General features: G+C 50.1%; 1 pseudogene; it reads left to right on the top strand.

The window, feature by feature from the left end:
* Positions 1-4,918: 4,918 nt before the first annotated feature.
* On the top strand, positions 4,919-10,968 carry LOC120836708 (annotated as a pseudogene).
* The last annotated feature ends 12,059 nt before the right edge of the window (positions 10,969-23,027 follow it).

The raw sequence follows: 23,027 nt of genomic DNA, 5'->3' as shown, positions 1-23,027 counted from the left end.
ATACCAATAAAGGTACATACTCTCCGGTACAACCGAAATGACAAAAGTTATTCATATTATTTTCGGGCAAAAAGATGATTCACGTGCGTTTTCCCTTAGGAATATACAGGGAGGCTGGAAATGTAGGCTGCTTGCTGTCTGCTTCAATTTGCAACCGGAAGTCCCGTAGACACTAGCGCCAGCTAAGCCTCTAGCGTTTATTGTAATAACTCTATGGCATGCGCCATCGTTTTCTTATTCTCAAAATAAACAAAATGTTCTACAGGGTGCGAAAAAACAAAAAACAAACAAAAAACAAATGACACGCTACATTGGCTTGCAAGAAGAAAAAAAACAAGAAAACCTGACGGATTATGTAGCAATTGTTTTTTTTTTTAAATGTCTGTAAAGGCCGGGTCACTTTGTTGACCGAAAAAAAAAAAAACGAAAAAAATACGAAAATAAAACTGATTTTTTTTTTTTTTTCAATGGCGGAGCGGCAGCTGTCGGGGAGGCACCGAACGACGGCCACGTTTCTTTGCTTTATCCAGAGATGTCGCTACGGATTCACTGAACTGACTAACCGCTGACTGGACGCGCCGAGACAAACAGCGCGCTTTTATCCGAGTTTTTGGTTTCGAGGGATATTTACCAAAATGAAGTTGTTTGGGTTTTCAGTTAAGTTTTGCAGTGCACAAAGTGTCACGCCATAAATATTAATAAACAAAACCGTCCAATGCTGCTCTAGAAAAGACAAGCCGTCGTCTGCTACGATTCTTGTTTTGTGCATCGTCTGCTTTAGCGGTTTGACGTTTGAATGAGACACGAGAGGCAGCCCGAAAGAGCAGTTATTTGGTGGCTCCGAGAAGAGCCGCTAAAATCTGAACAATGGTCTTTGTAGTGGCGGTCAAATGCCTTATTCACACTGGTTACTGAAAACTGGTTACGGTGTGTGAATGAGGACTTGACCGCAACAACAGATTTCAGGCGCCCTTTTCAGAGCCACCGAATTGCTGCTTTTTCGGGCGCACTCCTGGCTGCCTCTCGTGTCTCATTCAAACGTCAAACTGCTACAGCAGAAGATGCATGAAACAGGAACCGTCGCAGACGAAGGTACGTCATTTTTGGAGCAGCATTGGGCGGTTTTGTTCATAAATATTTATGGCGTGACACTTTCAGCACTGCCAAATTTAACTGAAAACCCAAACAACTTTATTTAGGCAAATATCACTCGGAAAGAAAAACTCGGGTAAAAGGCTAAAAGCGAGCTTTTTCACTCGACGCGTCCAGTCAGCGTCCAGTGAATCCGTAGCGCCATCTCTGGATGAGGCTAAGAAACACGGCTGTCGTTCGGTGTCTCCCCGACAGCTGCCGCTCCGCCCTTGAAAACAAAATCACTTTTTATTTTCCTACTTTTTTTTTTGTACTCGGAGTCCCGACTTGAAATTATAGCACACTACAAAATACGCCGTTTTTTTTTTCCTTTTTGCAAATTAGTTTGACGTGTAAATTCTTTTTGGTGACATTTTGTACAAGTACAGCCATCGTTGCCTTTTGCGCGGCCAAAGACATAACAGTGGTGACGAGGATGAACTATAGGGTGATTCAAGGAGAGGCCAAACTCTTTAAATCGACCGCAAAATTCGGTTTCTTAACCTATCGCGCTACGACTTTGTGCAGCGTTGCCCACAGATTGTGCTTTTTTTTTTCTTTTTTGTAAAATCTGCAAAAAGCGAACTTACCTCATGAAAAAGTAAAGAAAGAAAAAGGCTTAGCTCCCATGGAAACGTAGCGAAGCTACCGGTCTTCAGACAACACGGCGCCGTTTCGCACGGGAGACAAGAGATGGCGCAAGCGGTCGCGACGCCAACTGCCGCCAACGAACGAGCACACGAAGCCGAGAATGGCGTCTTTAGCAGACAAGAAACTGCAGTTCCTTGTTGTTACCGCGCCTGTTTTTGTTTCTGCCACTGTCGCCGCCTGCGGAACGCGCGCCGCTTTTGAGTCGAAAAGATCGTCTGCTAAAGACGCCGGCTCTCGGCGCCGTATGCTCGTTCGCTGGCGGCGTTCGTTGCGCCATCTCTTGTCTCCCGTGCGAAACGACGCCGTGTTGTTTGAAGACCGGTGGCGTCGCTGCGTTTCCATAGAAGCTAAGCCTTTTTCTTTCTTCTCTTTTTCCTCGGGTAAGTTCGCTCTTTGCAAATTTTACAAAAAAAAAAAAAAAAAAAAAAAGAAGCACCATCTGTGGGCAACGCTGCACAAAGTCGTAGCGCGATAGGTTAAGAAACCGAATTTTGCAGTCGATTTAAAGAGCCTGGCTTCTCCTTGAATCACCATGTCGAAGCTGCGGTAGTGACATGCACACCTCATCTGCCAACAGTGACGTCAACGCTGGGCCAGATTGAGCCGTTTTACCCACCGACGCCGGCGAAGTTGGACTCGCACGTTTCGAGGTTAAATTTTTTTTTCTCGACGCAAATGCAGTGGCGGGAGAGAAGCGCCGTTTGGTGGTATTCTTCAATGTATGTGGCACGGAGACTTTCAATCTACAACAGTGCCTTGTGGTCCCAGAAACGCCACAACCGACGTCGTTGGCGGAGGTCTTCGAGATGTTGAAAGCTCCCTCCTCGCCTCAGCCGTCAGAGACCGCCCGAAGGAGCATGTTCTACAGACAAAACCAAGGCGCGGAGGAGACGGTGTCTTCTTTCATCACCGAGCTCCGGCGCCCGGACCCAACACTGCACTTTTCTCAACATAGAAGAAATGCTGAGTCATCGTTCGGTCTGCGGGCTCTGCGACAAAGCCTATCTTCAAAATCGACTAACACACACACACACACGCACCCACACACGCACGCACACACACACCGCAGACCAAACGAACACTCAGCACACACACACGCTAACACATGGACACACACACACACAAAAAAAAACAAAAAAAAACAGCTGATTTTTAGCGTAGCCCAGAAGGAGGCTCTGGCGCCAGAGGAGGCTGCGAAGAGCACGCGGATTCGGCGGTCGGAAGAAAGTGAAACGACCGCGTCCAACCAATTGCAACATTCAAAACGGGCCGATCTCGGGCAGGGCGACCAACAACCATCGTCTTACGGATCTTGCTACGGGTGTGGGGTGCGCACCCCCGTGCAAACTTCCGATTCAAGAACATCCAGTGCAAAGAAAACGAGCCACATCGAATGAGTCTGCCGCACTGGCATGTCTGGCGGCCAACAGTAGAATCTAGCACTGCGACAGCCTCGAAATTTCGGAGCCGCGCACAACGTCACCTCACAAGCGAGGACCAGTGCTACTACAACAACCTTGTCGTCCCGTTAGGACCCTAAGTGTATCGCCAGCTGCAAACGGCAGTTTCCACCCAGGGACTCCGCAACCGGCGGGGGGGGGGGACAGAGCTTTCCCCCCCCTCCCCTCCCCCCCGAGATTTTTCAGGATGGGGCTGAGCCCCCCCACTCCGACCGTTTTCCCCCCCAGCCCCCATCTCCAATATTAAAATTGCTGGACTGATAGATCAAAAGTCAGTGTCACTAGTCGCTCGAGCTCTCACTAGAGACTCAAAAACAAAACTAGCAGGTCGTGTCAGCGAGATTGGTTCAAAAGATTCCTATGACTTTCTGGCGACAGCAAGAGCGATGCGGTGTTGTGCCTTTAGTGCAGCTTATTTTTCAAGGAAGGGGGATGCAAATATGGTGCAGTGAAGCTAGCCTTTGTTAAGAGTGGCTTTAACAACCGGAAAAAAGCTACAGAAAACTTTAGACGCCATGGAAAGAGCCAGTTTCACTTCGAATATCTTTACCACACACAACCTGTCGAGGCGGAGAGGTATTCGTGTTGCGTAGCTCTTAACAACGCAGTGCATCAAACAACAGGAAGAAGCCAGGGCGGCACTAAGGGTCATAGCGAGCTCTCTTCGCTACCTTTGCCGCACAGGCCAAGCTCTAATGGGACGCAGAGAAGATGATGGAAACTTGCTTAATTTGCTTCATGAAAGATCGGGGGATGTTCCCGCCCTGAAAAGGTGGATGACGAAAAGGGACAAGTGGTTAAGCGGTGATGTGCAGAACGAGCTGGTTGAGATCATGGCCCACGCAATACAGCCGGCTCCAGCCCGTTATATGGCATCATTGCTGACGGCACAACTGATGTAGCTGTCGAGGAACAGTTTACCCTCTGTATATGGTGGGTTGACAGCAAGACGCTCGACGTCCAAGAAGACTTAATTGGCCTGTACAACATCCCAGACAGCAGGCATGAAGCGTCGTATACGACCATCAAAGACATGATTTCGCGCCTTGGCCTTGATTTCCATAGTCTGCGTGGCAATTGCTTTGACGGGGCCACCAACATGTCCGGCCGTTTCTCAGGCGTGCAGAAAGAAATTAGGGATTCTGAGCCGAGGTCCACGTATGTGCATTGCGGCAACCACAGCTTAGACCTCGATCTCGTGTTACAGCAAGCTAGCCGTAGCTGCGACATCATTGACAATGCTCTCAGTACCGTGAAGGACGTTTCAAATGCAATACTCGCTTCGAAGAAACGCAAAGCTGTTTATTCATCTATTGCAATTCTTCCAGTACGCGATGCGGCGGAAGAGGCCGGATCAATGCCAAATGACCCTCTTCCTTCCGCTTTGCCCAACAAGGTGGACTGTCAGAGTGAAGTCAATGAAAAGGTTCGCTGAAAACTATGCTAGAGTTCAGGAGACACTGAACGAGCTGCTACAAAGTGAATATGCGATTGCAGACAACAGCAGGGCCATTTCGAAGGGTTATGAGAGGCTTTTGAAAAGGTCTGAAACACTGCTAGGAATAAACATTTCTATAGCTTTGTTCGGCCCATGCGTAGAACTTGCAAGGGTACTGCAACGTTCAGCGTTTCGCGCCGCAGGCATATCAAAGTAGCTGCAGAGACTCTGCGAGGCAATGTCCCGTCTGCGGTCTGAAGTCACGTTTGAACGAGTTGTGGGACTGCACGAGCTCAACTGCAATGTGGCCAGGTTTGAAGAACCCTCGCAGCGCAAGGCCGACAAAACCGCCAAAAGGTTTGAAATGAGCAACACACCTTCTCTGCCAGTTGTACTCGATTGCAAGGCAGTGTTACGGAGGGAGTACTTTGCGGCTGTAGACTGCATTCTGAGTGAAATTCAATGGCGGTTTAAACAGCCTTGTTTGAAGCAGCTAGTATAGCTAGACAGCACCTTGATTAAAGGGGCACTGACACCCCAAAGGTCGTATCCTTTTTAATTGTCTAAAACGATGCAAGTTGTAGTCATAGACACGCATGTAGTGTCTAGTTTCAGTTTGTGTTTGAACTCAACTCCGAGCAGCCGAAAGAGCATCGACTACCGGGAGGCATGCTGGGACAGGCCTCCCGCGGTGTAAGCGGAGCATTGCAATGTAACCTCCAACAATCCTATGTAATCTCAGTATTAAACGGTGTTAAACCACTACATTGGCGACGAGGATAAAAGTCGACATCCCATGCACACACGCTGCACTACATCGATGGTTTTCTTGACCATCAACCGTCCGCACCCAACCACTGAAGGTCGCCACCACCGCACCACGTGGAACCAACACCTTCCTCGACATGTTTATCCTACCACCATTCTCAAGCTTCGTTGTGCACGAAGATGCATCTTCCGTGGGACCCCGCTGGCGGAAGTGGGTAACGCGATTCGACAACTTTCTTTTGGCGTGCAACATAAAGGACCCGACACGTTCGAAAGTGATGCTGCTGCACTACGCAGTCGACGAGGTGTGCGACATCTAGGAAACGCTACCAGCGACGGCGACGGCCGACTCCACCAGGGGTACCGCTCCCAACGCCTACAAGCTCGCGGTCGATCAGCTGACGAAACACTTCGACCCAAAGGCCAACTACGAATACCAACGCTGCCTGTTCCGGCAGGAGCGTCAGCTCGGCGACGAGAGTATTGACACGTATCACGCGAGGATACGGCACATCGCCATGCTGTGCGGATTCACCAACCTGGACGCCGAACTTAAGTCCCACATCATTCAAACTTTCTCGTCGGCAACCCTAAGACGCAAGTCGCTCCACAAGCCGGACATGACGCTGACACAACTGCTCGGACTTGCGCGCACCACGGAGATGGCAGACCGGCAAGCCAAAAGTATGGAAAGCGCCCTGGCTGGACTACAGAATGTCACCCTGCAGGTGCAGACACACCGACCTTCACGCTCCAAAGGAAAAGATGTCATAGGAAAAAACCTGTCATCCCGACAACAAAATGACCGCACGTGTGGACATTGCGGCGGTACATACCCACAACGCTCAGAACTCTGCCCGGCAAGGGGACAGATCTGCAACAGCTGTGGCAAGGCAAACCCTTTTGCACGAGTCTGCAGGTCATCGCGACGACCAGAGCGACGACCAGAGCGACGACCAGAGCGACGGCCACTGGATAAGACCAACACCCTAACAAGAGTGGCTCCTACGGAGTCTATCTTCCCGACGGACGACCGACACAAGAAGTTGCCACAAGCATCCATCACCTACGGCTCTTTTGGTACAACCAAGGCCATCATTGACTCAGGCGCAACTGTCAGCACCATGCGTGAGCACACTTTCAACTTGCTTACTCAGAAGCCTTGTCTGCAAGCTTCAACACGCCAGGTCTTCCCTTATGGATCTTCGAAACCTCTGCACATTCTCGGTGAATTTCCAGTGCAGCTGAACTATGAAGGACAACGCTGCCAGACGGTTGTACACGTCGTCAAGGACAACCACGCGCTAGCGACGCTACTCAGCCGGGAGTCAGCCACTCGTTGGGCTTGCTACACATTGTGCACTCGCTGAGTACCCCTGACCCTCTCCGAGGATACCCAGAGCTCACCAATGGGATCGGCAAGCTCAAAGGGACATGTGTGCATCTCCACATCAACCCTGACTTACCTCTTGTGGCCCAGAAACCTCGCCGAGTACCCTTCCACCTCCGATCCAAGGTGGAAGCTGAACTTCAAGCACTACTCGAGGCAGACATCATTGAACCAGTGGGGACCTACCCCGTGGGTTTACCCAATTGTGATCGTCCCAAAGGCATCAGATCCAACCCAGGTCCGCATCTGTGTGGACATGCGCAAAGCCAATGTGGCCATCCAGAGGGAGCGACATCCTACCCCGACCCTCAAGGATATGGCTGCTGAGCTGACACATTCCAGTGTGTTTTCGAAAATCGACTTACGACACGGATACCATCAGCTGGAGATTGACCAGAACTCTCGCACGATCACCACCTTTACGACACCATCTGGCCTGTTCAGATACAAGCGCCTTTTCTTCGGAATATGCTTAGCTGCTGAGGCATTCCAACGTGCTATCACCAATGTCATCGCAGACATACCTGGCAGGCTCAACACCAGCGACGATATTCTCGTCCATGGATCCACAAGAGAGGAACATGACAAGGCCCTGCATGCAACACTTGAGCGACTCATGCAGACTGGACTCACGGTGAACGCTGCCAAAAGCTCCTTCTATGACCCCAAGCTAGAGTTCTTTGGCTTTGTATTTGGCAGCGAAGGGCTAAAAGTTTCACCCAGCAAAGTGGCAACCATCCAGAAGGCACCGACCCCAGAGTCTGTCAAGGAACTGAGGAGTTTCCTTGGGTTTGCGACATACTGTTCTCCCTTCGTATCAAACTTCGCCACAATCTCCGCACCACTTCGGAATTTGCTTCGCAAAGACGCCGCCTGGCAATGGGGCCCAGAGCAGCAAGACGCTTTCTCCCAAATCAAGGAGGCCGTCACGAACGCAACGACTCTTGCATACTTTAACCCAGGAGCACAAACAACACTGATTGTTGACGACAGTCCTTTTGGATTGGGTGCAGTACTCACGCAGCACAGTCATGGTGACCCCATCCAAGACCAGTGCTGTACTCCAGTCGCTCGCTGACACCAACCGAACAACGATATTCGCAAACAAAACGAGAGGCCCTGGCCATAGTGTGGGCGTGTGAACATTTCCACCTGTACATCTATGGAGCGCCGTTTGTGGTCGTAACGGATCACAAACCTCTGACGACCATATTCATGACAAAAGCAACCAACACCTCTCCCAGGATTGAGAGATGGCGCCTTCGGGTGCAGCTGTATGGCTTTGAGGTGAAATATCGGCCTGGAGACCATAACCCTGCTGACTATTTCTCCCGACACCCTGTTGAGGCACCAAAAGAGGATTTCCAACGCTCGACTGAAGAGTTTATTTGCTTCACCTTGGAAACAGCTTGGCCTAAAGCACTGTCCCTTGACAAGGTTCGAGCAAGTGCGGACAAGCTTTAGACGGCCACTGCGGACAGGCTTTACACGGCCATTGCGGAAGCCACCGACAGGCAAAGGAGTTCCCCTCCACCAGAGACACAGAGGAGATCAATACACTCACGAAAGTGAGAGAGCAGCTCTGCACACAGACCAACATCATCCTTCGGGGCACAAGGATCCTGACACCCAGACCTCTACGCACACGTGCAGTGCAGCTGGCTCATGTTGGCCATCAGGGTATGGTAAAAACAAAACAGCTTTTACGCACAAAGGTGTGGTTCCCAAAAATGGACAATCTCTGAACCGAAACTATCTAGGCCTGTGTTTCGTGTCAAGCTTGCGACGAGAGGTCGCACCAGGAACCACTCAGCATGATCAAACTTCCTGAGCGACCCTGGGGAGATGTGGCTATCGACCTTCATGGCCCCTTGCAGTCAGGAAAATACCTGCCTGTTATCATCGACGAGCAATCTCGCTTCCCAGTGATGGAGGTGGTTCGGTCAACATCTGCCGAACAGATACTTCCAAGACTCCGCAAGACTTTTGCTCTCTTTGGGGCACCAGGCGTGGTTAAGTCCGACAATGGTCCACCCTTCAACGGCAAGGACATGGCATCTCGTGCTGCAGAACTGAATTTTCACCGCAGAAAAGTGACTCCATATTGGCCTCAAGCTAACGGCACCGTGGAGAGGTTTATGAGGCCTCTTGTGAAACTCATCCAGACCGCTCACCTGGAGGCCAAGGATCTCGAGATGGAACTAGACGCACACCTTGCCAGCTACCGGTAGACTCCACACCTAACCACAGGCTGCACACCATACGGCATGATGTTTGGAAGGGTTGCCAAAGGTCTACCGTTCACTGTTATGCCACCAGAATGTCAGCAAACAGAAACACAAGATCATCAAAAAAAAAAAAAAAAAGAACATCAAGGCTTATGCTGATCAACGCAGACGGGCACACCATCGCGAATTCTCTGTGGGGGAGGGAGTCTTCAGAAAGCGCGAAACAAGAAGGAAACATCAATCAGTATACGACCCAGAACAACTGACAGTCATCGCCACAAAGGGAAACACAATCATCGCTGCAAGCAAAGAAGGAAAAAACGTTTGCCGAAACAAGACGTGCTTCAAGAAGCTGTGAATGCCCAACTACGTTGGAGGGCCAGAATCAGTCCCAGAGATGATGATGCCCAGGCAGGCAACTTCACAGTCGTCAAGTCGTCCACATCGGCAGCGGACGAGGCCAAAAAGACTCGTGGAACGGTGTTAGCCTCTTGCAGACTGCCTCCAAATGGGGGAGAGATGTAGTGTGTAGTTTCAGTTTGTGTTTGAACTCCTCAACTCCAAGCAGCCGAAAGAGCATCGACTACCGAGAGGCATGCTGGGAAAGGCCTCCCGCGGTGTAAGCTGAGCATCGCAATGTAACCTCCAACAATCCTATGTAATCTCAGTATTAAACAGTGTTAAACCACTACAACGCAAAAAAAAAAACGCATCGCACAAAAAAAAAAAAAAAAAAAAAAAATTTCTTGCGCGCGCGCGCGCCTTTTTATTTTTGGTGTTTATATCTCCCGCGCTCACCTCCTCGCTTCTTTTGATCGGTGACGTCAAAAATCAGGAAATTTAGAAGCTTTGTAGGCGACATTTCTATAGCATTTAATAACGGCAATCGTAAAACATGTTTTTTTAACGCAAATGCGAACGCACTACGGCCCCTTTTTTTTTAAATACCGGTGAGATGTAGCTTCCTGGATTTGTATCCTCCCTCGGAAAACTTGGCGGCGCTCAAGCCGAGGGTGACCGGCGAGTCGGGGAAGAAACCGTTTTTTTCCAACGCCGGCTGCCTTCTATCCCGCCTGCTCACCTCCTCCTCGCTTCGGGTCGCGGCGGCAACGGCCAACGGCGCTTTGCTTCGAAGCTTGGAGCGGAGGTCTGAAAGAAAGTCGAGTCGCAGGAAACCGCAAAATTCGACTCACTGCACTGGCGCGAATCGTGCGGGAACTTCAAATTCGGCATTTGGAAATTGTTTTTTTAATTCAGAAATAATGAATTCCCAGGTTTCGAATTTTGAGGAATGTCCCGGCATCGCTTTCAATCGTTACGGATGATAATAATAATAATAATAATTAAAAAAAAAGATTTTGATGTGTCAGTGCCCCTTTAACGCCGCCGGGGAAGGGAGTTCAGAACAGATGACCTGAAAGAGGCCCTAGGAGTGCACGCATGTGATTTTGATCTGGTCCGACTCTGCGCAGCTTTTACTTTTGCCCGCTCTTTTATGAAACCTTGATTCCCTCACAATTGACGCCATATTGAGGCCACTACAGGCAAAATATGATGAAATTCATGACCTCTTGGACAAAGTCGTAAAATATACAAAACTTTATTCTGTGCCTGCATCTGTCGATTCGGAAGGCGCTCGTTTAGTACCTTACGCCGAATTAAAACGCATCTACGCAGCCGTATGACACAGGGGAGGCTAATACACCTCCTTATTTTGCACATTAAAAAAGGAAGGAACGCCAAGCTCAACCTGGACGACATCATCAAGGAATTTGTCCCCAGGGCTGCTGCGCAAACGGCGATTTTTGATCTTCCTTGAGACGATCAACACATATGACCTTATCTATATATGAGTCTGTTTCCTTCATCACGCTTTTCTGCACATTTTCTAAATATATATAAAGATGCCATTGTGTATGTACTTCTCTTGGCTCACTCGTTCATTTCATAGCGTGGATGTCTTTTTGGATGAACATTTGAAGAATAATAAACGTGATTACCCGCAACTTCTATTTTGCAATGTTGCGTATATCCTTGTAGGGATTTTGAAATCGCCTGAAGCACTAAGTGTAAGCGTTCTCACAATATAAGATAGCTTTAGTGGATCATACGTAAAAGCTTTGAGGGTCGGAATGTGGAAAAATATTTGACTCCAACCAAAAATTAAACTCGGACCCAACGTTTCAAACCCAGTTCGGTTTCGTCTTCAGGGGCGATTGATTTCGTGCGTGCAAGCAGCCTCGTCTTCTTTGGTGGCACGAATATCTTCTAATCGCGCTTCCGCCTTGCCATCCAGTCTTTTTCTAATCACGTGTCGTGGTTCACTCACATAAACAGATGGTAAGGTACCCATAGATTTGTTGATATTTCCTGGTGTATTTTGGATGTACCATGATTCAAGGTGATGCCTTTTTCGGAGATTGGTTTCAACATCAAGAACGGACGCGTTCGCGAAGTCTATCGGATGGTCAAAGGTGTCACAGCGCTCCACAAGAGCACTGCGTTCTCGGTCGAATTTCGTACTATCGGGGAAAAATGAAATGCGAACAGCGGAGCGCGTGGCTCGCGGTACAGGCTGCGCCGCCTGGAAGTGAACCTAAGGGCGAGGGTGCGTGACCTACTTCGATGTGTTCACGCCTCTCGATTGGCGCTCCCCCAGCTTCAGCAGTGCGCCTCTCAGTGCGCTGAAAGCTGTCACCGCTATCTTTGCCTGCTCGGCGAGTGCGGCGAGCTTCTTTGCACCGCACGCGCTGAGCCAGCAAAGATAGCGGTGATAGCTTTCAGCGCACTAAGAGGCGCACTGCTGAAGCTGGGGGAGCGCAAAGCGAAGGACGTAAACACATCGGAGTAGGCCACGCACCCTCGCTCCTAGGCTCACTTCCAGGCGGCGCAGCCTGTACCGCGAGCCACGCGCTCCTCTGTTCGCATTTCATTTTTCCCCGATAGTACATCGTTCTTGTGTTGGCGTAACCTTTCCATAAAGTTTTTTGTTGCGCCGATGTAAGATGCAGGATATTTTAAGCAGGGGATCCGGTAAACAACTCCCGGTGCTTTTTCCTTGGGGGGGGGGGGGGGGGGGGGGGGGCGATCTTTTGGTCTTGGCATGAATCGTCCAAGAGTGGATATCGGTTTGTGAGCCACGTGAATGCCTTGTTTTGCGAGCACCCGTGATAGTGCTTCGCTAGTACCTTGAACGTAGGGAACGCTGATGTGCGTGATGAGGCGATGCGGCGCAGCTCCCTTTGGTTGTGGGTTTTGGCGAGCGTGAACCGTACGTTTGGTGACTTGTTGGATGAACCTTGTAGGGTAGCCGTTCTTTCTCAGATCAGCGATCACACTCTGCCCCACGCTTTTTCTGTCAGTGCCTGAAAAACAGATAACAGCCGCCCTGGACTGTTATCTGTTCTTCAGGCTGTATCACGGGAGCATTGTGAGGTACCTTTTTCGAGAAACTTCAAAACCGCTCGATCAGTGAGATCCGTGGGTCGTTTGCCACCTTTCGAAAACATGAGTTGGTGGGTCATGATGATCGCCACGGCAGATGCTTGCAAGGTGGTGTAAAGTACGGTTCGAGGGCTGTTATATCTTGGACACAAGCGTAGGACGTGTTCGGTGTCTCCTAAAGTTTAAGGAATGACGCAATTTAGATTATTATTTTTGTGAAATATTGCGTGGCTTTCTCTTTTAAGTGGGCAGTCCGCTCTAGGCCGATGCAAAAAGCTGGAAGCTCACCAGCTAAGTTTATGCTTACGCAGGGAGGAGGGGCGTCGCCAGATACGACTCCGTCTTTCCGATGTCGCAGATTTGTGATGAGATTGAATATAGACGCTTGACCTCGCTGAATCACGGGGTAAAATATTCTGGAGCGTTCTGGTCACGTCACACATTCACAAGGGAATAGACCCGTTCGTTGCTCTGCCGCAGTGGGATGGGATACACTAGATGGTAAACTTTCATGCTTTTGCTTCAATGTAAGTGGCCATGTGGGCCACTTTCTGTGCAAGTGGCGGAGCATCTGACGTATTTTCAAGGGAGCGAAGGGCGCTCCTGTAATACATTTAAATGATAGCCGAGATAACCTGAAGTCCGAGCAGCGTCCACAGAGCCATGCAGATAGCTACTATAATTGCTGGCAGCTCAAGTAACAATGCAGGGCGTGTCTGACCATGTTTACACCTCTGGCATTGGGACTGGTTCTTCAACGTTGCTATCAGCCAATGCTGCAATACCATTGACTACGGAGTGACAGCGTTTCTTGAGCTGACAGTTGCTGTATCCCTGCAGTTCACGACGTTGTTCAAAAGTTGAGTCTACCTGCTTGTTGCATGTTGGTGGACGTGACAAAAAAGCCGCTCAGCAGATGATGCTCTTTCAGGCTTATTCTATCGATCTGTAAAAGCATGTAACCAGCCATTGTACTTTCTGTCGAGTTGATAACCAGTGAGAGAACGGGCTACGAAAGGTGCGAGAGATACTTCTCACTAAAATAATGGAAGAGTGTCTTTCATATCTGAATGTGGAAAGGTTGCATGGGGAAGTGAGGGTGCGGTGACTCTTCAGGACGTCCAATCTGGTTTTCAAATTTCACTGCGATAGCCCCTCCCCCCCTCCCTCCCTCCCTCCCTCCCTCCCCCCCCCTCGCGGCAAGGCTTCTGTCAGAGAGGAACTTGGACCGCAGTCTAGCCGTGGGAGCTTTGACCGACGTGGCGTCGTGGAGACGCACGAGATGGCACATTGTTCGTTCTCTTCTATGTACAGAGAATGGGGTTTCTTTTGCCTCTGTAAAGGCCAGTTCACTCATACAGCGGAGCGCTAAGTTAGCGCTACGTGAGCGCTCCATGTTGCGCTTCCTAGCGCGTGACCTAGTGCTCGGTTAGCGCTTCAGCAGCGCTCTGTTAGCGCTTCAGAAGCGCTCTGCTACCGCTCTCACGCTCCTTGTGCCCTGCTTGCTGCTGCGGAACAGCGCGTGCACGGCGATTCCGTTGTTATTTTTTTCCTTTGGTGGCGAAAGAAGAGAAAATAAAAGAGCCGCTCTCCAAGTAAATGGTCGGGCAGATGATCCAGAGTCATGGACCTAGAGCGACTAATTGGTTGGGTACGACCTCATCGATTTCTATTCGACATGGGTTACCCTGGTTTCAAAGACACGCAGTTAAGAGATAATCACTTTCGCAAGAACTCTCGTCCCTCAGCCTGGGAACAAGGCTCGCCATGTACCCTTCGGTATCTCGGTAGCGAAAGATTTCACGCACCCAGAAGGCTCTTCTGGGCGTTCAGTCGTCCAGACACATATGCACTAATTGCGTATGTGAGAGCATTTGTTCGGGTTTCTATTTGAGCGTCCCAGATGTCCGCCATGGTACTGTTGGTGCCCACCCAACCACTGGAACCGAAACCGCAGTGCACGCGCTAATCTGCAGCACCGAGGTACATGAAGCGCTAACAAGGCGCTACTGAAGCGCTAACAAGGCGTTACTGGAGCGCTAATCACGCGCTATATTAGAACGGAGTCACGCGCCACGAAGCGCCACATGAGCGCTCCTTCGAGCACTCACGTAGCGCTAACTTAGCGCTAACTTAGCGCTAACTTTGCGCTCCGCTGTATGCGTGTACAGGCCTTTAGTGTCGCACCGCGTGCAAACATTGTTGCAGCGCGCAACGACCTAGCCGCACCTGTTGTATTTGGGACGTACCGAGGTTAGGTAGGGGTACAGTGTAAAGTCCTAGAGAGGATTAGCCGACGATACAGTGCTAAAAGTGCTTGTGGATCAATGTCTAGTTGTCTGCGCTATAAGCAGCCCTCTCAGATGACACTTAGTTGGCAGGCTTTTTTCTTCTGGACGACAGGTAACGTGGTTTTCACTCAGGACGCCCAGGTACCATGAGTACAGTAATGTCTCGTTAATATGGACATACCCGTTCCCCCAAAAAAGTGTCTATAATATGTGGTAGCAGTAGTAACGAAACAGAAATGCATGTAATTGACCAGTTCTTCTCCGAAAATGTCTATATAGCAGGTTACCCCAATTCACTGGGTTAATATTGTCACGGGTGGTGACCAAAAGAACAATAAATAAACAGAAAGGAATGAACGTTTAATGGGGCGAACTTGTGCCAAAAATAAAAGGGTACAAACGCTAGTAACAGAGCGTCGCGGACGTCGGAGGCGGCGGAGCAGCAGAGTCGAACGCTGGGGCGAAACTGACTGCAGATCAGCACGCGGAGTCCCTTATGTAGGCGCGGTGGCTTCTGGATCGATCGGCCTAGATTGTGCGGCGACTGGAACATTCGGAACTCGATCAGACGAGAATGTTCTCGAACTTACGAGAACGCAATGTTGAAAGAACAAATAAAAGAGCATTCCACTGACTGGAATCGAACCCACACTTTCAGCGCGACAGTAAAGCGCGGTAACCACTTGGCCATGCACGCTTTTTTTTTTTTTTTCTTTATTGCCTGCTTTGACATAAGCCAACACAAGGGACGCAACCACATACATATGTACACAAAGTTAAAACGCGCCAGCCAAGCGCAGCTGCCGCTAGTACATTTAAAAGCGCTTCAACGAGACCAAATCATCAAGTATTCGCAACCATTCAGGCGGTTCAGGCAGCGCGCGGAATACCTCGCGAATATAGGAAACGTTTTCAATGAAATAATCTCTCGCAGGACGCACATTTACATCAGCGTTATGCACACCCGTCCTAGTCCTCCACAGGCTGTGGAGGCCGAGGAGCATAAACATGTCGTACGGGATGCCACCTTCGTTCTCTAGTGGCAAGAAACGAATCCCATACGCAGTTAGAGGCATGTCTTTCTTCAACGTGCGCTGAAGAACATCCCACAGGAACACAGCGTCCCAGCAGTCGATGAACACGTGCTCTATAGACTCGGGAACCTTACAAAGAAAACAATTTACAGACCACGGCACAAAAATACCTTTCGCTTTGAGCCACGGTTTGACTGGGAGCGTGCCACAGTGTAGTTTAAAGAAGAAAGTTTTCGTCGATGGTTTGACCGGCATACTCTTTACCCTTTTAAGCACATCCTGCCCTGGGCCCCACCCGTACAATGACCTGTAGAGAGGGATGGGCAGCAAAACGTCTGCTAGATCTTTGTAGAGTCGTTTTCGAGGCACGGAACTCAGATACTCCATAGAAAAGCGTACCGCTAGAAAACGAACAGAAAGTACCACTTCACGGAGAAAACCTTGAATACTAGCGCAGTAACCGTCACTGGTTGACACTACGTACTCAGGTAGTGCATTTCGCAGTCGCACCTGCATGACTGCACGCAAAAAGGAGTCTTGCTGGTCACGGAAAAACACAAAACGAGGCACTATTTGCCGCATAAACAGGTGCGACAATCCCAGACCTCCATTGCGAACAGACCGGAACAAATTCGTGCGAGCCGAACGCTCCCAGCACGAACTCCAAATAAAAACGGCGAATACTCTGTGCAGCCTCTGCACGTTAAGGCGCGACATTGACAGCACTTGCAACATATACCAAATTTTAGCGATCAAAAATAAATTACAAACTGTAGCGCGCGCAAACATAGACAAGTCTCTACCCTTCCAACCCTCCACTTTGGCCTTCACTCTTTCCGTTTCTTCACTCCACAGTAGCGTGCAGTCCCGGTAGTGCTCGAGCGGCACACCAAGATACTTTGCGGGCATGGCTACCCACTGAACGTTTAAAAAAACCTCCGGCTTGGAGTCCCAGTTTCCGTGCCAGAAACCGGCGCATTTCCCCCAGTTAATAACATTCCCCGTATTCTTGCAAAACGAAGAAGCAACACGGACCGCCTCACGCACGCTGTCCTGATCGACGCAGAAGACCGCAACGTCGTCCGCGTAGGACAGAACTTTTACCTCGCAAGACTCCAGCCTGAAGCCACGTATGTTTACATTGTGAATCAGTTTTAAACAAAAAGGTTCTAAGTATATTGCAAATAGCAAGGGGGACAGTGGACAGCCTTGCCTTACAGACGAAAGGACAGGTACACTTTCACTAGCTTTCTTATTTACAATAATAGACGTTGTACAATTCGCGTACGCCATTTTTAAACCGTCTAATATTGAGGACCCGACGTTCGCGTGTTCCAAAATACGAAAAAGAATCTTGTGCGACACCCGGTCGAACGCCTTCTCCAGGTCTAACTGCAACATGGCCACACGGCAACCGAGATCATCGCAACATTCCAGAATACTTCTTGCTACATGAATATTCGTAAAAATAGTGCGCCCTTTAATACCGCATGTCTGATGCGGTCCCACAAGACTAGTTATAACATTCTGTAAACGCCTGGCGAGGACTTTCATAAAAATTTTATAGTCAACATTTGTTAGACTTATTGGCCTGTAGGAGTCGACTGACAAAAGCCTTACGGGGTCGTCGACCTTTGGGATGAGGACAGTGTGTGTCCTCAAAAAGGAGGGCGGCAAAACACGCTTACAATACGCCTCCGTTATCACCTGATACAAGGCGTCGGCTGCCTCCCTTTTAAACAATTTATAAAATTCCGCACTGAGGCCGTCCGGGCCGGGCGTTTTGCCAGAAGTTAGTTCATCAATGGCCGTCTCAATCTCACAAACTGTAATCGGCGCCTCTAATTTTTCGCGAACGTCATCTTGTAATTTCGGCATTAAGGGCAAATATTTATCATTAAAGCTGTCGTCAGCAATAGCACTACACGCAAAGAGACCCCGGAAATGCTCAACAAATGCTTTCTCGATTATATCTTTATCGCGAGTTATCGTGTTATTATATCGTATTTCTTTAATCTCGTTTCGCTGCGCCTGCCGTTTTTCATCACTGAGCGCCCGCTTCGTCGGCTTTTCACTTAGCCACAACCTTTCAGATCGCGCCCGCACAACAGCCCCACGGTACGTTTCGCAGTCAATGACCTCCAGTTGATTTTTGATACTTCTTATTTCATCGACAAACTCGCCTGGCTTCGCGCTTTCTTCGATCAGGAGGATGTTCAGCTGGCGCCGCAGCTCCTTCTCCTTCTGCTTCCTCTGTTTACTGAGAATAGTACTCCTCTCAATAGCAGCCATTTTAACTCCCTCTTTAAAAAATTCCCACCTCACCCCCCATACTGTCTGTTTATCCTCGTATAGTTCCTTGAATAGAGCATCTACCTTTGATTTAAAAACTTCATCCTTCAGGAGGCAACTGTTCAACTTCCATAATGACCAGTTCCACTGAGGCACTTTGACTTTCCTCCCAAGAGTAAACATAACTAGAGCGTGATCACTGAAGGACACAGGCTGAACCAGGTAATCCGAGCACAAAGGAACTAAATCCAGGGATATGTATGCTCTGTCGAGCCGGGCGTGGCTTTGGCCTTGAAAATGGGTGAAAGGTACGCTGCGTTTGGAGGAAACAGATGCTACGTCCTCTAATAAATTTTCCGCGACAATATCGTTTAATAAAATAGCGCTGTGGTCGCGGACGCGGGCCTGATTCGAGCGATCCTCAGGCGCGCACACACAATTAAAATCGCCAAGCAAAATAACATACCTCGCACAGTTAATATACTCGTTAATAGTTTCGAAAAAAACTTTGCGCTCGCGCTCGCGAGTCTGTGCGTAAACACAAATGACACGCCATTCGACGTTAGAAAATGAAAAATCGCAGATAACAAAGCGGCCGAAAGCACACGCAAACATAGCCGTCTCAATCACACCTAGTGACCGGCGAATAAACAAACAACAGCCGCCCGAAGTTCCATCGGCGTGCGCCACACAAACGTTAAAAAAAGTTCGAAAAGGGTGCACCATGCGGTCCGTCCGCTCTTGGCTCTCGACCTTTGTCTCCTGAACAGCGATGATATCAAGCTCGTTCTCAGAAAACAGTCGGCTCAGCTGGTATTGCCGGCGCCGGGCTGCAAGCCCGCGGACATTAATCGTTGCCGCTCTTAGAGGTGCTTGTAATATCACCGCCATTCAGGAGGAGGAGCCACGGACCGCACGGAGCTTACCTCGGCTGGAAAAGGCTGTCTGACACGTCTCTACGATGGTCTGTCGCAGACTCAGACGCCCCGTTCGACCTCCGGCGCACACGCTCACGGGGGAGGCTTAGCCCCCCTTGTGCCATCCGCAGGGATGTTGGGCTTGACTGCGCGACGCCTCCACATGGGTGTCGCTTTAGGGGGCGGCTCCTCTTGCTTCACCGCCGTAGGGTCCGAGGCGTCATCCTCCCGTGTCCTTTTCGCGGCCGCACCGCCCGCAGAGGCATCCGGGTCGGCCATGGTGACATCGGCGGCTGGATCCTCGTTGGCGACGTTGGGGGCGACTTCTGCCTCATTGTGCGGTGCAGACGTCTCCACCGCAGGTCTATCCCGCTGCCCCGCCTGCCCTGCCTCGACCGCAAATGGTGTTGTGCCGCTGGTGTTCGGGGCCGCACCGCCTGCAGGTTCAGGGGGCCCGCCCGCCAGAGGACTCTCCTTGCCAGTTGAACCCGCACTGGTCTCCTCGGCTTCGGCCTCGTCCATTAGGAGCTCAGATTTCTCCAAGCCACCCTCAGGCGCAGCAACCGCCGCGTAAGACCGGACGCACTGGGAGCCCTCGTGGCCGAAGCGACGACAGACGTTACACCTCGGGACGCGGCACTCCTTGCGGATGTGCCCCGTCCGCTGGCAACGGAGGCAGAGCGGGGCCCTGCCAGGCACGACGATGAGAGCCAACTCACCGCTCACCAGCAGCTGGTGCGGGATGTCATCGAGCGTGACGCCCGCCTTGAGCCTGAGCACCGCCGTGCGTGTCATGGTGCCCACGGTCTGGCAGCCGTCGACACGCCACTTTTCCCTGGCCACCTCGAGGACCTTACCGTACGGCGCCAGGGCCGCTCTCACGTCATCGTCGGTGACGTTGAAAAGGAGCCAATGGAGCTTCACTCGAACGTCCTGGTGGCACGGGTCGACGACGAGGCATCGGCGGCCCTTGACGGTCAGCTCCGGCGTGGCGAGCATCTTCGTTTTGCCCTCGGTGGTCTTGAACGTCGCCGCCCACACATGGTTCATGCGGTAAGCCCCGAGGGCGGCGACCTCGGGGAGAAAACCGCGGGGAGCCAACGCGTCGCGGAAGTCGTCGACGCGGTACGGCCGCCCCTTCACGTCAGCGTGAAAAAAAACGGTGTTTAAAACAACGGGTCCTGTAGGCAGAGCAGGCAGAATGACTTGATAATCTCCGTTATCGTTAGCCCTGATACCGCGGCCGGCGTGGGCCGCTGACACCGCTCCTTCGGAGCTAGACATCGCACGTCCGTACGCTTCGGCGGCCGGAAGTGGAATGACTTGGCCATGCACGCAGTCGCTCGCCGACGAGCGTGGGAATATTAACAAGGCATGACTGTAACATGCTAAAAAGGGCGTCCCATATCATCGTCGGTACGTTATCTATACTATTCTGCTCGGTGCTCTATTGGGTCGGCAGCACAGGAACGCAGTTCTGATGGAAGAAAGATGCCTTAGGGCTTCCGTTGCTTTCACAATCATGCCAAGCACCCTTCGAGAACGCAAACTGATATTTTTCGCACCTCATGAGTAACGAACGCAAGACAGTGTCGTGTCATCAGCACATATCGCAAAGTGAACAGTTGCATAACGTGTAGATTTTGTGGTTGAAGTGAGAAGGAGGGCTGGCGATGCAAGGTTACGGAGGCTTGATATATACGGTGAAGACGCCGTATAACCGAGATGTCGGTTGCACGTCAATAGATCCCCAGTTGGTCAAAATTAATTCCCAGTCATTTGCTGGGGCGTGCCAAACGCCCTTCGTTCGTTTGGCGCGTAAATCTCTCCCCATTTGACTTTTAATTTGCCGTTGTATGGTTGAATGGAAATGAGCTGCCCTGCCCGCGGAACTTCCTACATTATTGAAAGGCGGTTGGTTAAAGGAAGGTTGTAGAATCCATTTACCCTGAGAACGGGCCGCTAGGTTCTTCTCCGGGTTGCCCTGTAGGTTGATGAATGTGAGATGGGGTCTGAAACGGGTAGGAACACGGATGGGTTTCGTGGGCAGAGATACAACATATTTGTTGAAGATTGATGGTTCTTTTGTGAGGTTGACGCGTGTCCTTTTATATGAGCTCTAGATGTATCCCACTTTTCGACGCGTACATATTTGCACGTTGGCTTCGGAGGTCTGGGTTCGTTGATCATTATAGGGATAAATGGTAGCCTCCCCATGTATCGGGTTAAACGCTCCACTCTGCAGGAATGTCAGGTGAGATAGAAATAATGGCCCAGGGCGCCATTTTTCACTCATGGCCTCACAAAGGTTTTAGTTTCATTATTCAGCATTTGAAGGTGTACGGATGATGCAACTGCTTCCAGTTGAGTCAATACGCGCGTAGTCCGCCTATCTCCCCATATCTCATTGCGGACGTTAAAAATTTCAATGATAAAGAGGTGCCCTGGAGAAACATGTTTTATCCACCAAACTTCTTCCGAGTCCTGGCAAATGTTTGTGGAAAACCGACACATATTATAGGGAATTATTTTCCTTTAGAGCGCAAGTCTCAAAGCGGCGTATACAGGCCTAGAAAAACCTGGCGAATGTTTTCTCAGACAAATAGCGGTACTCGAAAGTGGCCATTGATATCGTTTGATTCACTTAGATATATGCAATGCAGGGTGAGAGTTGCGGGTCTCCAAGACGAGTGCTCCGCTCTTGTAGAACTAGGACATGCATTTCGGTGACAAGTAGACTTGGCCGTACGTCAGAAGGACTAGATTAAATGACACGAAGTTTAAGCTTCAGGAAGACCAGACCGGAGGCCATGAAGTTTAGGCTTCCTACTTCGGTTATTTGTGCATCTTTCATTTTAGTTTATGCTTCTTTGCTGGAAAAGACGTCTTTCTGAACAATGGCGAATGGAACAGACCTTTTTCCAAACCCATCAAGCAACATTGTCTGTCGCCATTTCTTGGGCACGAATCGCCTGATCGGATACGAGTCCTCAACGGGCACTGACGCAGCGCTCGTTCTCGACACGAGCCAAACCGAATTCACTCCAAAAGATGACGCAACCCTTGTGTTTGATAGAAACTCTGAGTACGTGCACAAGCAAATGTCGGATAGTTGGCGCGTATTCTTTAAATGGGTCTATTAACCAGTGTAAGCCACGTGCCTCTGATATTTGCGGGGGTGCGAGAAGAAAGCGCACAAGGTGCTCAGCAGGTTTGCTGATAGACAAGTCGGTGACGCCGATGAACTGGAGTTCCAAGCGTTCGAAATGGAAGTCTCTATATCGCAGTAAGTAGTAACCTTTGAAAAACTGCTGTCTTGTGTCTTGTTGGAAGCATTGAGTCGGTCGATGGCAGAATTTCAATAATGGTGCCGTACTAAGCCGAGGAGCACATTGTTTGGAAGCTTGCCTCCGCGAAATGTGATTCACAGAATTTCGGAGGAGCCGAAACGACGAATTCCAGAGATTTCAGTATCAGATTGCAGGCGTTCAGTTTTCCTTTTTTTATTTTAAAGCGCAATTTGAACATTCTTCATCAGGCCGCCGACTGTGGGACCCAAAATGCCTTCTATGCCTATACAGAAGACCACCAAGGCTTGTGCATTAGAGTAGTGCTCTTGTGTTGAATTTATTGCTGACGTCCAGGGAAATGATATTTATACGTTCATTTGGTCCGATTACAGCGATGCCCTCGGAAGTCAGGACGCATAAGCTCAGCGTCTGACAGTTCAAAACTGCTCAGGCCGCTAATGTGATTATCTTAAATTTATGCCACGAAGCTCACAGTGAGACTTTCAGTACGAGAAAGGTCCACTTCGGAGCTTAAGCAAGATCGTTTCTTCTATCGTCGTTTGCGGCTAACACAAGTCGGTTGCCATTCGACTGTGTCAAGGGTGGCTTTAGTGTCGGGAATCTCGGTGCCCGAAGAATCAAATCAGTTGGAGATAATAGAAACGGGATTCGTGCCTGCAGAAAGCTGACAGA

Source organism: Ixodes scapularis, unplaced genomic scaffold (genome assembly GCF_016920785.2).
Source record: "Ixodes scapularis isolate PalLabHiFi unplaced genomic scaffold, ASM1692078v2 PGA_scaffold1__304_contigs__length_218370807, whole genome shotgun sequence".
NCBI lineage: Eukaryota > Metazoa > Arthropoda > Arachnida > Ixodida > Ixodidae > Ixodes > Ixodes scapularis.
This window is presented reverse-complemented; position numbering and strand designations above follow the sequence as displayed.